Source organism: Dama dama, chromosome 13 (genome assembly GCF_033118175.1).
Source record: "Dama dama isolate Ldn47 chromosome 13, ASM3311817v1, whole genome shotgun sequence".
In the NCBI taxonomy this organism is placed as follows: domain Eukaryota; kingdom Metazoa; phylum Chordata; class Mammalia; order Artiodactyla; family Cervidae; genus Dama; species Dama dama.
Window position 1 is genome coordinate 62,622,459 of NC_083693.1, and position 11,874 is coordinate 62,634,332.

Sequence of the window (11,874 nt, forward strand, 5' to 3'; positions counted from 1 at the left end):
ATTGCAGGATCCTACGACAACTCTAGTTTTAGTTTTTTGAGGAAACGCCATACTGTTTTTCATAGTGGCTTCCACACTTTACATTCCCACCAACAGTGTAGGAGGGTTCCCTTTTCTCCACGCCCTCTCCAGCAATAAATGCTCAATCTTTTCAACTATATCCCCACCCACTTATGCCCAAATGATCATTTATAAGAAAATCCCAGATATCATAAAACTTCATCCATAAATATTTATATGTGTTACAGAGAATCTTTTAAACATAACAACATAAAGAAAATTATAACATAACATAACATATAACATAACACCCAAAGAAAATTAACAGTAATTTTTTAATGTTATCAAATGTATAGTGTTTAAGTTTCTCCAACTGTCTCATAATTTTCTTTTACAGTTCCAAACAAGATTTGTGCATTGCATTTGGGTGACACTATCTTAGGCCTCTTTTAATCTGTAAGTTTTTCTCTTTCTTATTTCCTGCAATTTATTTGTTGATGAAACCACATCATTTGTTCTGTAAAATTTCCAACTTTGTGGATTTTTCTTATTGCGGCCCTGTGATGTCATTTACGGTATTTTCCTTTTTATTTTTTATAAATGGGCAGAGAGGTATGCTTGTTCATATTTATGTTCCTATTTTTGGCAATAATAACTGGTATCATAAACTTCCTATTGCATCTCATCAAGAAGTATATATTAATAACATTTGGTTTAATGTATTTTTATTCTGTTACAATTGACCATCAGGTTCAAATATTACCACCGTTTTACTTGATAGTTTAGCAGTCATTGATAATCATAACCAAGGTGCATTATTTCACTAGGGGCTGTAAAAAAGTGATATTCTAAAATTAACATATTACCTTCATTTATTAGCTGGAATTCTTCTATAAGAACTTATAGAATAGTCAAGTATTTCAACATTTAGAATAGTCAAGTATTTGAACATTTAGAATAGTCAAGTATTTGATTAGTGAGGGAAAGGCAGGGCTTCCCTCATAGCTTAGTTGATAAAGAATCCATCTGCAATGTAGGAGACCCCGGTTCAATTCCTTGATCTGGAAGATCCCCTGGAAAAGGGATAGGCTACCTGCTCCAGTATTCTTGGGCTTCCCTTGTGGCTCAGCTGCCTCACTTATGGCTCAGCTGGTTAAGAATCTGCCCGCAATGCAGGAGACCTGGGTTCTATCTCTGGGTTGGGAAGATCCCCTGGAGAAGGGAAAGGCTACCTACTCCAGTATTTTGGCCTGGAGAATTCCATGGACTGTATAGTCCATGGGGACACAAAGAGTCGGACATGACTGAGTGGCTTTCACTTCACTTCAGGGAAAGGCAGGACAAATGTTTCTTTCCTTTGATTTACTAGTTTTCAAAATAATAAGTTGAAGTTCTCCATGTAATATAGTTCTCTAAATAATGAGGTTTCCAGCATACCCCAAAGATTACTTAAGAGAGTTTTGTTTTTAGTATCACTATTAACTGTATTTTTTAACACATTTGGTGTGCTTCAAACCACTGCAATTATTGTTCATTTTGAAATGCATTACTGTCCCATCTTTGGACTGTGGAAGTCCTCTCAGATTAGCTCCAAAGTTCTTCTGACATGATTTCAGTACTCTTGAATGGCTTTCTTACTTTCTGGTATAACAAGATGTTCCAGGTTCATCTTGTTTATTTCCCTCCACAGATATAGAATCAGATGTTTCTCTAAGAAGCCTTGGTTCATTTAGTAGTAAATGGTATTTAAAGACTACAATCTGGACGGTTGGACTACTTACTGCTACTGAGTTGATCACTGTTTGGTTTTTTCTAACTAAATCTTAGGGTTTCAGGGTATTTATCCAACTTTTTGGATTCTATATCTGTATCTCTTTTTAGCATAATCAACAACTTGATTCCTAATAATGTTAGCACAATTTATTTTATTCCATTACATCTATAAAACTGCTTTCAAAAAACTTCCAATATTATTACTAATAAGATGACTAATGAAAACAGTTTAACATTTTTTGCAGTTTCTTTCTTTCCTTAGGGTATATCCCATAAAAATGTATACTTAAGATATATGCTACAACATGGATGAATCCTGAGGACATTATGCTAAGTGACATAAGACAGTCACAAAAAAAAAAACACAAAATACTGTGTGATTCCACTTATACAAGGCATTTAGAATAGTCAAAATCAGAGACACAGAAAGTCAAATGGTGGTTACCAGGGACTAGTGGGTATGGAGGAGCATTGGGAGTTATTATTTAATGAATATATTGAGTTTCAGTTTCACAAGATAAAAAGAAGTGTGGAGGCTATGGCCATACCCTCCTGAGTGTGCCTGATCTCATCTGATCTCAGAGGCTAAGCAGGGTTGGATCTGATTAACATAGGGATGGGAGACCACCTGGGACTATTGACTACTGTAGGTTTAAAAAAAATGGTGGGGCTCTGGAGATGAATGGTGGTGATAGTTCCACAACATGAACATATTCAATATCACTGAACTATACAATTAAAATGATTAAAATAGTAAATTCTACATGTGTTTTACCACAATAAAATTTTGTGAAAAAACGTGCAGTTAAACTACCATATTCTAAAGTCATCTGAAAGAATTCCACCAATTTAATACAGAGGTTAATTTATTTCACTTTGATTTTTATTTTTAGTGATTTCTTTATTTTTTTATTGAGGTAAAATTTAAATATAGTGAAATGCGAAGCTCTTTTTTTTTTTTTGCAAAGCTCTTAGTTGTATATTTGATGAGTTTTGATAAACATATATATCTATTAAACTTACATACCAATCAAGATATAAAAATATCTTCCTCACTCCAGAGAGTTTTTCATGGCAAATATATTCTAATTTTTATCACTATGTATTAGTTTTGCCTCAACAATTTTACTATGTATTAGTTTTGCCTCAATAATTTTACATAAAGGTAATCATACAGGGAAGGGCTTCCTGGTGGCTCAGACTGTAAAGAATCCACCTGCAATCTGGGAGACCTGGGTTCGATCCCTGGGTTGGGAAGATCCCCTGGAGGAGGGCATGGCAACCCACTCCAGTATTCTTGCTTGAAGTGGACAGAGGAGATACCTAGCAGACTATACAGTCCATGGGGTTGCAGAGTCGGACACAACTGAGAGACTAATCAAACAATCAAACAGTATGTGGTCTTTTGCATGCATCTTCTTTGCTCAATACAAAATGTTTGAGATTCATATGTGTTGTTGACATATCTGCTCTGCAGTATTCTATTGTATACATGTTCCACAATTTATCAATTTGCCTGTTGATGGATCTTTGGGTCTTGTGGACCATTATAAATAAAGCTCCTATGAACATTCATAAATAAGTCTTTTTGGGAACATACATTTTCATTTCTCTTGGGCTGATATCCAGGAGTGGAACTGCTGCAGTTAAACAAACTGCATTTCTTTAACTTTTGAGAGAGAAATGGCAAACAGCTTTCCAAAATGGTTGTATAATTTTATACTCTCACTAACAACATATCAGAGCTTCAGGTGCTGCACATTCTCACTAATGTTTGGTATCGGTAATGTGAAGTGGTATCTCATTGTGTTTTTCAGTAAATTTTATATATCATTTATGTTCAGCAAAGTGTACCTATTTTAAGTGTAGAGTTTGATAAGCTCAACAAATGTATATATGTGTATAACCACTACCATAATCAAGTACAGAACATTTTCGTCACCCCAAAAGTTTCCTTGTGTCCCCTTTGCAATCAGTTCCCATCCCCTTGCCAGCATCAGGAAACACTTATTTGCCTTCTGTCACTGTAGATAAGCTTTGCCCATTCTAGAACTCCACAAAAACTTATTCATGCAGTAGGTACTCATAGTGACCATGAATATGCACTACTGAAATCTTCTTTCAGAGAGTATATTTGGTTGATGAACCCACCTGCTGCCACTCTGGATCTACTCCCACATTTGCACCAAAGCCACACTTCCTTAGGCTGATCCCAGCCAGTGCCAGACAAGAGCAGGGCTACAAAGGCAGGCCTAATCCTGTGATTAAAAAAAATTCTTCCAACAGGTCCTTTGACTTGAAGACTCTTCATCAGCCTGACCAAACCTTTCTTGAACCTATGCTGCACCTCACTTCAAACACTTTGTAATAAAAAGGCATTGTAGCTCCCTCCTTACTTTCTGACTCTGGGAGAAGCCAGCTGCATGTCATGAGGACACTCAAGTAGACCAATGGAGAGTTCTACATGGTGAGGAGCTGAGCTTTCCTGCAAATAGCCGTTTGAATGAGCCATCTTGGAAGCAGATCATCCAGTCTGTCAAGCCTTCAGATTACTGTAACCCCAATTGACATCTTGACTACAACCTCATAGTTGTAGGACTACAATCCTAAGCCAAAACCACTCACCTAATTTGCTCCTCGATTTCAGATCCTTAGAGACTGTGTGAGTGTTACCTTGGTGGTCTAGTGGTTAAGAATCCACCTGCCAATGCAGGGGACACAAGTTCCATCCCTGGTCCCAGAAGATCCCACGTGCTGTGGAGCAACTAAGCCTGTGTGCTGCAATTATTGAGCCTGTGCTCTGCAACAAGAGAAGCCACTGCAATCAGAAATCCGGGCACAGCGATAAAGAGTAGACTGCTCCCACCTCTCCCCTGCTCACCCCAACTAGAGAGAAAACACGCAGGGAGCAACAAAGACCCAGCACAGCCAAGAATAAATAATCTTAAAAAAAAACTATGTTAGATAATACATATTCATTATTTTAGGCTGCTGAATTTTAGAGTAATTTATTTCAAAACAATAGATAACCAATATTGTCCTTGTTTAGTCACTCAATCCTGTCTGACTCTTTTGCCATGCCATGGGCTGTAGCCCACCAGGCTCATCTGATGATGGTATTTCCCAGGCAAGAGTACTGTAGTAGGTTGCCATTTCCTTCTCCAGGGGATCTTCCCAACCCCTGGAGAATTGAACCTGTGTCTCCTGTATGACAGGCAGATTCTTTACCACTGAGCCACTAGGGAAGCCAAAATAACCAATATACTCTTCTAACCAATCTCTTGCACATCTAACCACATCTTGGTATCTACTTCTCAGGAGACCAATACAACAGTCTTATGTTTTCTTTTGTTTCAGCATAATGTTTTTTTTTAATTTTTCATCTATGATGTGTATACTTGTAGTTTCTTTTTATAACTGAGTAGTATTCTATTGCATGAAGGTAACACAATTTTTTAATCCATTTTTTAATTGATGGTTGTGTTGTTTCCAGGTTTTGGCTATTATGAATAAAGTTGCTATGAAAAACTGTCACGAATCTTTTTGTGAACATATATGTGTGAATTTTTCTGGGGTTAATGCCTAAGAATGAAATTTCTGTGTTATAGGATAAAGGTTTAGATTTATAAAAAGCTCAAAGTACCTTTTATAAAGAAATTATAACATTTTATACTACTATTAGCCATATATGAGAGTTCTACACCCCTTCTAACATTTGGTATCACTGGTTTTTTAATTATTGCCATTTTGTGAATAAGTAATGTTACACTGTAGGTTTATAGATATAGATATAGATATAGATATAGTGTGTGTGGTGTGTGTGTGTGTGTGTGTGTGTGTGTGTGTGTGATGCCATGGGGCTTGTGGGATCTCAGTTCCCCAACCAGGTATTGAATCCAGTGAAAGCCTGAAACCTAACCTCCAGGCCACAAGGAGACTTCTCACTGTAGTTTTAATTTGCATTTCCCTGGGACTAATGATATTAAATAGTTTTTTGTATACTTACTGGTCATTTGTTGGAGATTTTTTAATATATTCTGGAATAGGTTATTTGTCAGATTGGTCAAGGGACTTGTTTACCACTTTATTATTTTTAACCAGGGCCCCTCAGACCCTCAGGGGTCAAAGGTCCTGGGGTGATCAGAGTCCAGAACTGGTCATGAAGAGAGTGGTTTCCCACTTTAAACCTTACAACCTTTACAGTCTATTCTCAGTACAGCAGCCAAAGTGATACTGTAAAAATCTGTCAAATTATATCACTCCTCTGTTTATTTTTTTTTATTATTATTATTTTTCACTCCTCTGTTTAAAAGCCTGCATATGGGACTTCCCTGGGTGGTCCAGTGGTTAAGAATCCACCTGCCAATGCAGGGAACACTGGTTCAATCCCTGGTCTGGGAAGATTCCACATGCAGCCAGGTGGTTAAGCCCGTGTGCCACAACTACTCTGCCCCAAGTCCATGCTCTGCAACAAGAGAAGCGCCACAACTAGAGGGTAGTCCCCACAAGTCATTGCTTGTGGCAACTAGAGAAAGCCGGCGCACAGCAACGAAGACCCAGCACAGTTACAAAAAAAAAGGCTACTATTTCCTAACAATGCCAACAAGGCCCTATGTGATCTGGCCTCTATTATTACCAATCTTATCTCCTATTTCTCTTTCACTCCTCTGCTCCGGGCACAGTGGGCTCCAGTTATGCCTTGAATGTAACAGGCATACTGCTACTTACGGACTTTGAATTGGCTATCTTCTCAGCCTACAAGACTCTCTACCACATATCCCAATGACCAAACCCCCTTACTTCCTTTAAGTCTGCTTTAGTCTCATCTTAATAAGGCCCACCCTGACCAGCCCCTTTCAAATTGCAACCTTTCCTGCCACTTCACCATTCTTCCCCATCACCACACCCTGCTCCAGCATCTCAGTCACCCTTACTTATCATGATGTTTTCTTTTCTGCCACAGCACTAATCACTTTCTGACATACTATATACCTATTTATTATTTATTATCTGTTCCCCGCCCCCGACTAGAACATAAGCTCCACAAGAGCAGGGACCTCTGTGTTTCATTTGCTGGCACACAGTAAGTGCTCAATACACATCACTGAATGAATGACTTTTTTTTTTTTTTTTTTAATGAATGACTTAAAAATGAATTCTGGGCATTCTGAGGGGAAAAGAGACAACCTGAACAGAAAGTATAAGAATGACTGAGGGAAAGGCAAGTGGCTCAGACTGACTAAATGAAGGGGTTAATGCAAGGGAAGTATTGTTAGAAAGGGAAGTTAAGACATATGATGAAGGATCAAGAACTGATAAGGAATTCCCTGGTGGCCTATTGGTTAAGAATCTGCCTGCCAGTGCAAAGGATATGGGTTAAATCCCTGGTCTGGGAAGATACCACATGCCACAGAGCAACTAAGCCTGTGTTGCACAACTACTGAGCTCACAGGCCTAGAGGCTGTGAGCCACAACTACTGAAGCCACCACAGTGAGAAACCCACCCATTGCAATGAAGAGTAGCCCCTGTTCACACCAACTAGAGAAAGCCCAAGTGCAGCAAGACCCAGTACAAACAAAAAACAAGGAAAAAGAACTGATGAGAAGACAAACTATTTCTGAGTTAACGTATATGCCGAGTACATCATGAGAAATGCTGGGCTGGGTGAAGCACAAGATGGAATCAAGATTGCCAGGAGAAATATCAATAACCTCAGATATGCATATGACACCACCCTTATGGCAGAAAGAGAAGAACTACAGAGCGTCTTGATGAAAGTGGAAGAGGAGAGTGAAAAAGTTGGCTTAAAACTCAACATTCAGAAAACTAAGATCATGGCATCTGGTATCATTACTTCATGGCAAATAGATGGGAAAACAGTGGAAACAGTGAGAGACTATTTTGCGGGGCTCCAAAATCACTGCAGATGGTGACTGCAGCCATGAAATTAAAAGACACTTGCTCCTTGAGAGAAAAGTTATGACCAATCTAGGCAGCATATTAAAAAGCAGAGACATTACTTTGGCAACAAAGGTCCATCTAGTCAAAGCTATGGTTTTTCTAGTAGTCATGTATGGATGTGAGAGTTGAACTATAACGAAAGCTGAGCACAGAAGAATTGATGCTTTTGAACTGTGGTGTTGGAGAAGACTCTTGAGAGTCCCTTGGACTGCAAGCAGATCCAACCAGTCCATCCTAAAGGAGATCAGTCCTGAATATTCACTGGCAGGACTGATGTGAAGCTGAAACTCCAATACTTTGGCCATCTGATGTGAAGAACTGACTCATTTGAAAAGATCCTGATGCTGGGAAAGACTGAAGGTGGGAGGAGAAGGGGACAACAGAGGATGAGATGGTTGGATGGCATCACCGATTCAATGGACATGAGTTTTGAGTAAACTCCGGGAGTTGGTGATGGACAGGGAAGCCTGGTGTGCTGCAGTCCATGGGGTCGCAGAGTCAGACACAACTGAGCAACTGAACTGTACTGAACTGAATGTTGTAAAGGTAACAATATTTCTGCAACCCAAGTTAAGTACTCCTTGAAGGAAGGTGACTTTATTATTTGAAATCTTGAAAAAATGATGCAAAATATAATTCACACATAGGCATGGCCTCAAAACTAAGTAATACATTTTGCGCCTCTTTACCACCATCCTCTTCATCATCACATGAAAATCCTTAGAGATTCCTATAGTAAGAGCAACTTCGTTCAGACTGAAGGAAAAGGTGGTTATCAGAGACCACAGCCAAACACTAACTTTCATTTTAGACATTAATCAAACAGAAAAGAGAAAATAATATCCATAAATGTTTCTTTTTTACTTTTGGAAATGACTTTCTTTAAGAGAAGAGTGTGGAGAGCAAGGGAAGAAAAAGTTTCTTCATGGTCCTTTTGAATGCTCTGCACAGAGAGGGGAAACCCAGTGCCCTGATCTTCCCATTACTTAGTGAACAAATAATAATTAGGAAAATTATGCAACAAATGTTTACTGTGGGCTGCTTCTGTGTGCAAGATAGAGTAGTAATAAATGCAGACTTCTTCCCCATCTCAAACTTTTTAGAGATTATTTTTACTCTGCCTCATTAGAGATTATTTCACTCAGTGCCTTTGCAGATAAACCATGCAAAAAGGTGACCCTATGGTTGCTGGTATGTATTATGACCCTAGTATTCTCCCCAAAAGCCAAGGATAAGCTTCTGACACAGCAATCCTGTAATTCAACACACCTCTCTCTTTGTAAAGAATGCTTTAATAGGCACAGCTGAGCACAGGGTAGGAATGTGAGCTGCATACAGCTCCTTTTGTATGTCTTGGTTGATAAGACCATGCAATCCAGCACAGCCAGCTGGAATTCTGCCAAATGAGCTGAGATCCCCAGAAAACTGACATTCATTGGACTAGCGGGGAGGAGCCAGTACATTTTCTTTACCAATTACCAGAGCTAGCCTAAGTCCTATGGAGACCCTAATTATTCAGAGGATGATGGTGTCTTCCTCTCTCACACATACACAATTCTAGATGAGAGTAGTTCATTCCAGTAAATTTCTCATTTTCTCATGAGGATAATTTCAATAATCTAAATACCAAAAATGAAATTATTTCCACAAAAAACATAGAAATGCCCCTCTTACTTTGCTAAGTATGTGTATAATTTACCTGTTGCTTATTTATCACCATATGAACTGACAAAGGTCTGGGCGCTGAGGATCCCTTAAGTGGTTTAAACTTAGCCAAGGCTACAGTTACCTTTCAAACCATTTACAATCTGTAATACCTTTTGCCTTGTGCCCACTCCAGTGCATACCCAAGCAAAGAGCCTGTAATGTGTCTTCCTTTGATATCTACCCTAAATTACTTTTTCAGTGATAGATCCTTAGAGACCCCTTCCACAATTCAAGAGTCCTTCATCATAAATAGTTTGGAAAGCACAGATTGTAACCACTATATTTGCCAATGCTATATGACAAGAATGTGGAAGAAACTATAGAATAGCAGAATTTCCAAAAGATCATACCTGGTCAGTTTGAGGGGTAAACAGTTAAATAAAACACTACAGTGGGCTCTATAACCATCACACACTACTGAACATGCTTCACAATCACGTATATCATAGGTTCTCAGTTGGATGGGTCTTTGAATGCTCCTGCCACAGCAAACTATTCCTAAACACAAAATAGGGTTTTAAATACTTTGAAATTCATGTATAAATGTATTTCTTTAAAATTTTTATCCAGCTTTCTATAGCCTTCTACATATATGCAATCAGAGTTTTCTGTCTGCAGTTGCAAAATTCTGGTGCATAGATACTAACATTCCAGGTTTTTTTTAGTCCCATCAGTCTGTATTTAGGGACTTCCCTGGTGGTTCAGACAGTAAAGAATCCACCTGCAATGAAGGATACCCGAGTTTGATCCCTGGGTTGGGAAGATCCCCTGAAGGGCATGGCAACCCACTCCAGTATTCTTGTCCCATGGACAGAGGAGCCTGGCAGGCTATAGTCTATGGGGTCAGGACACAACTGAGCGACTAACAGTTTCACTTTCCTTTACCAGTCTGTATTTACAGTTCTAATTAATAAAAAAGCCAATTCTAGCAGGGTCTGACATCACAGGCCTAAACTGCTGCCCCTATCATCTGATCAGTGTGCGGTCCTTCCTTACAGAATTCAGATCTATTGTCTAATCTTTGTCAAAATTGATGAAAGCAGAGCCTGTGGTTAACTGCAGATGACCGTTATACTGAGACCCTGTGCTAGTTAAAGGCCTCATCTCTACAGTTGCTATGGTAACTGTCCCCTTCCTCTCCCTACAACCTATTCTGGCTCTGCCTCCATGTGGCACTCTTTTCTGATTGCAGAAAAGGGGAGGCTTGCACATCCATTTGTGCTCTTTGCCAGATTGAGGTCTGCAAATGGGGGGCTGGGGTGGGTAGAGCAGAGCACTGTCTCATGTGTCATATAGGGTGAGGCATCCCCAACATTTTATATTCCACCGGTATTATTTCTGTTACACAAAGGATTTTCAGGGCCCTGTCCATGGTTTTTTTGTTTTTTGTTTTTTTTTAATTTGAAGTGTAACTGACATATAACATTATGTTAGTTTCAGACAGGGCCATATCCAAATTGCGGGATGGATGCTTTGCTAAACAAATGCTCCATGGCTAAGAACCAGGGCTACTGTGAGGTACTTAAAATGCAGACACTGTCCAACCCTCCTCACGGCCTCCTGAGAGGAGGTGAATCAGAAGGTGGCTCACAGAGAGCCGTGCTGAATCAGGTATTGTGCTTCTTTCTTCCCTGCACCATCCGGAAAGTGTACGGCACAGGGAACCCACAAAAGTACTGCTGGAGTCCTAGGGCGGAAGGCAAGCTCTGCTCTGTGTGATACACATACAGAATGACTCAGTATCCTGGGTAAAAGAAGATACAGGAGTGCAGAGTAGGTGGTGGAGACAGGCTGAGGAAAGGAGGGGGTGGGGGGTGGATTAGGCTTTCAGTACCACACCAAAATTTTCACAGGATGTTCCAGGCAATCATAAAACAGTGCCACCCTCCTTAGTCCTCTTTCACATCCTTTGGTTTTGGTTCTTCTTTTTTTTTTTTTTTTGAAGGACCAACCTCTTCCCTTGTTCAAACATTGTCCCTTCTGTTTTGAGAATTCCCTGGGGGAGGTAATACCATTGTCTCCCAAGGTTACCCAATTCACTGTGTCACAAGTAGTTGGGAAGGACTTTCCTGGGTTTTACTCAAACCCCCCTTGCTGCAGTCTGAGCTCACTGCACTCAGTAGAGATGGAGACAAGCCAACCTCTATCTTCGGAATAACAACTCACCAGGGACTCAGGGCCGGAAGGTCATTCTGTCCGTCCTGATACTGCACAGCCTTCCAGAGCTCACAGCCAGGGCCTGGGGCAATGAGGACAGAAAAACCGAGGACGGAATCTAGGACCCTGGCAGGCAGTGACAGGAGGGGGAAAAAAAAAAAAAAACCTCCAAACAATGATAATACAGACACACCGACTGAAGGATACACCAAACTCGGAAGCAGAGGGACAAGATGGCTCCCCTCAGTACGGGCGAGGCTGCGGAATTGCCAGAC

The 11,874-nt window shown here is 39.9% G+C and overlaps 1 protein-coding gene across 1 annotated transcript in view; it reads right to left on the reverse strand.

The window, feature by feature from the left end:
- The window catches only part of TP53BP1 (tumor protein p53 binding protein 1), an 88,607-nt gene extending 76,862 nt beyond the window's left edge, over window positions 1–11,745 (reverse strand). Inside the window, exon 1 of the mRNA XM_061159239.1 lies at window positions 11,609–11,745. The gene's annotated coding sequence lies outside the window, so the exon portion shown is untranslated. The remainder of the gene's footprint in view (window positions 1–11,608) is intronic.
- Between the last annotated feature and the right edge of the window lie 129 nt (window positions 11,746–11,874).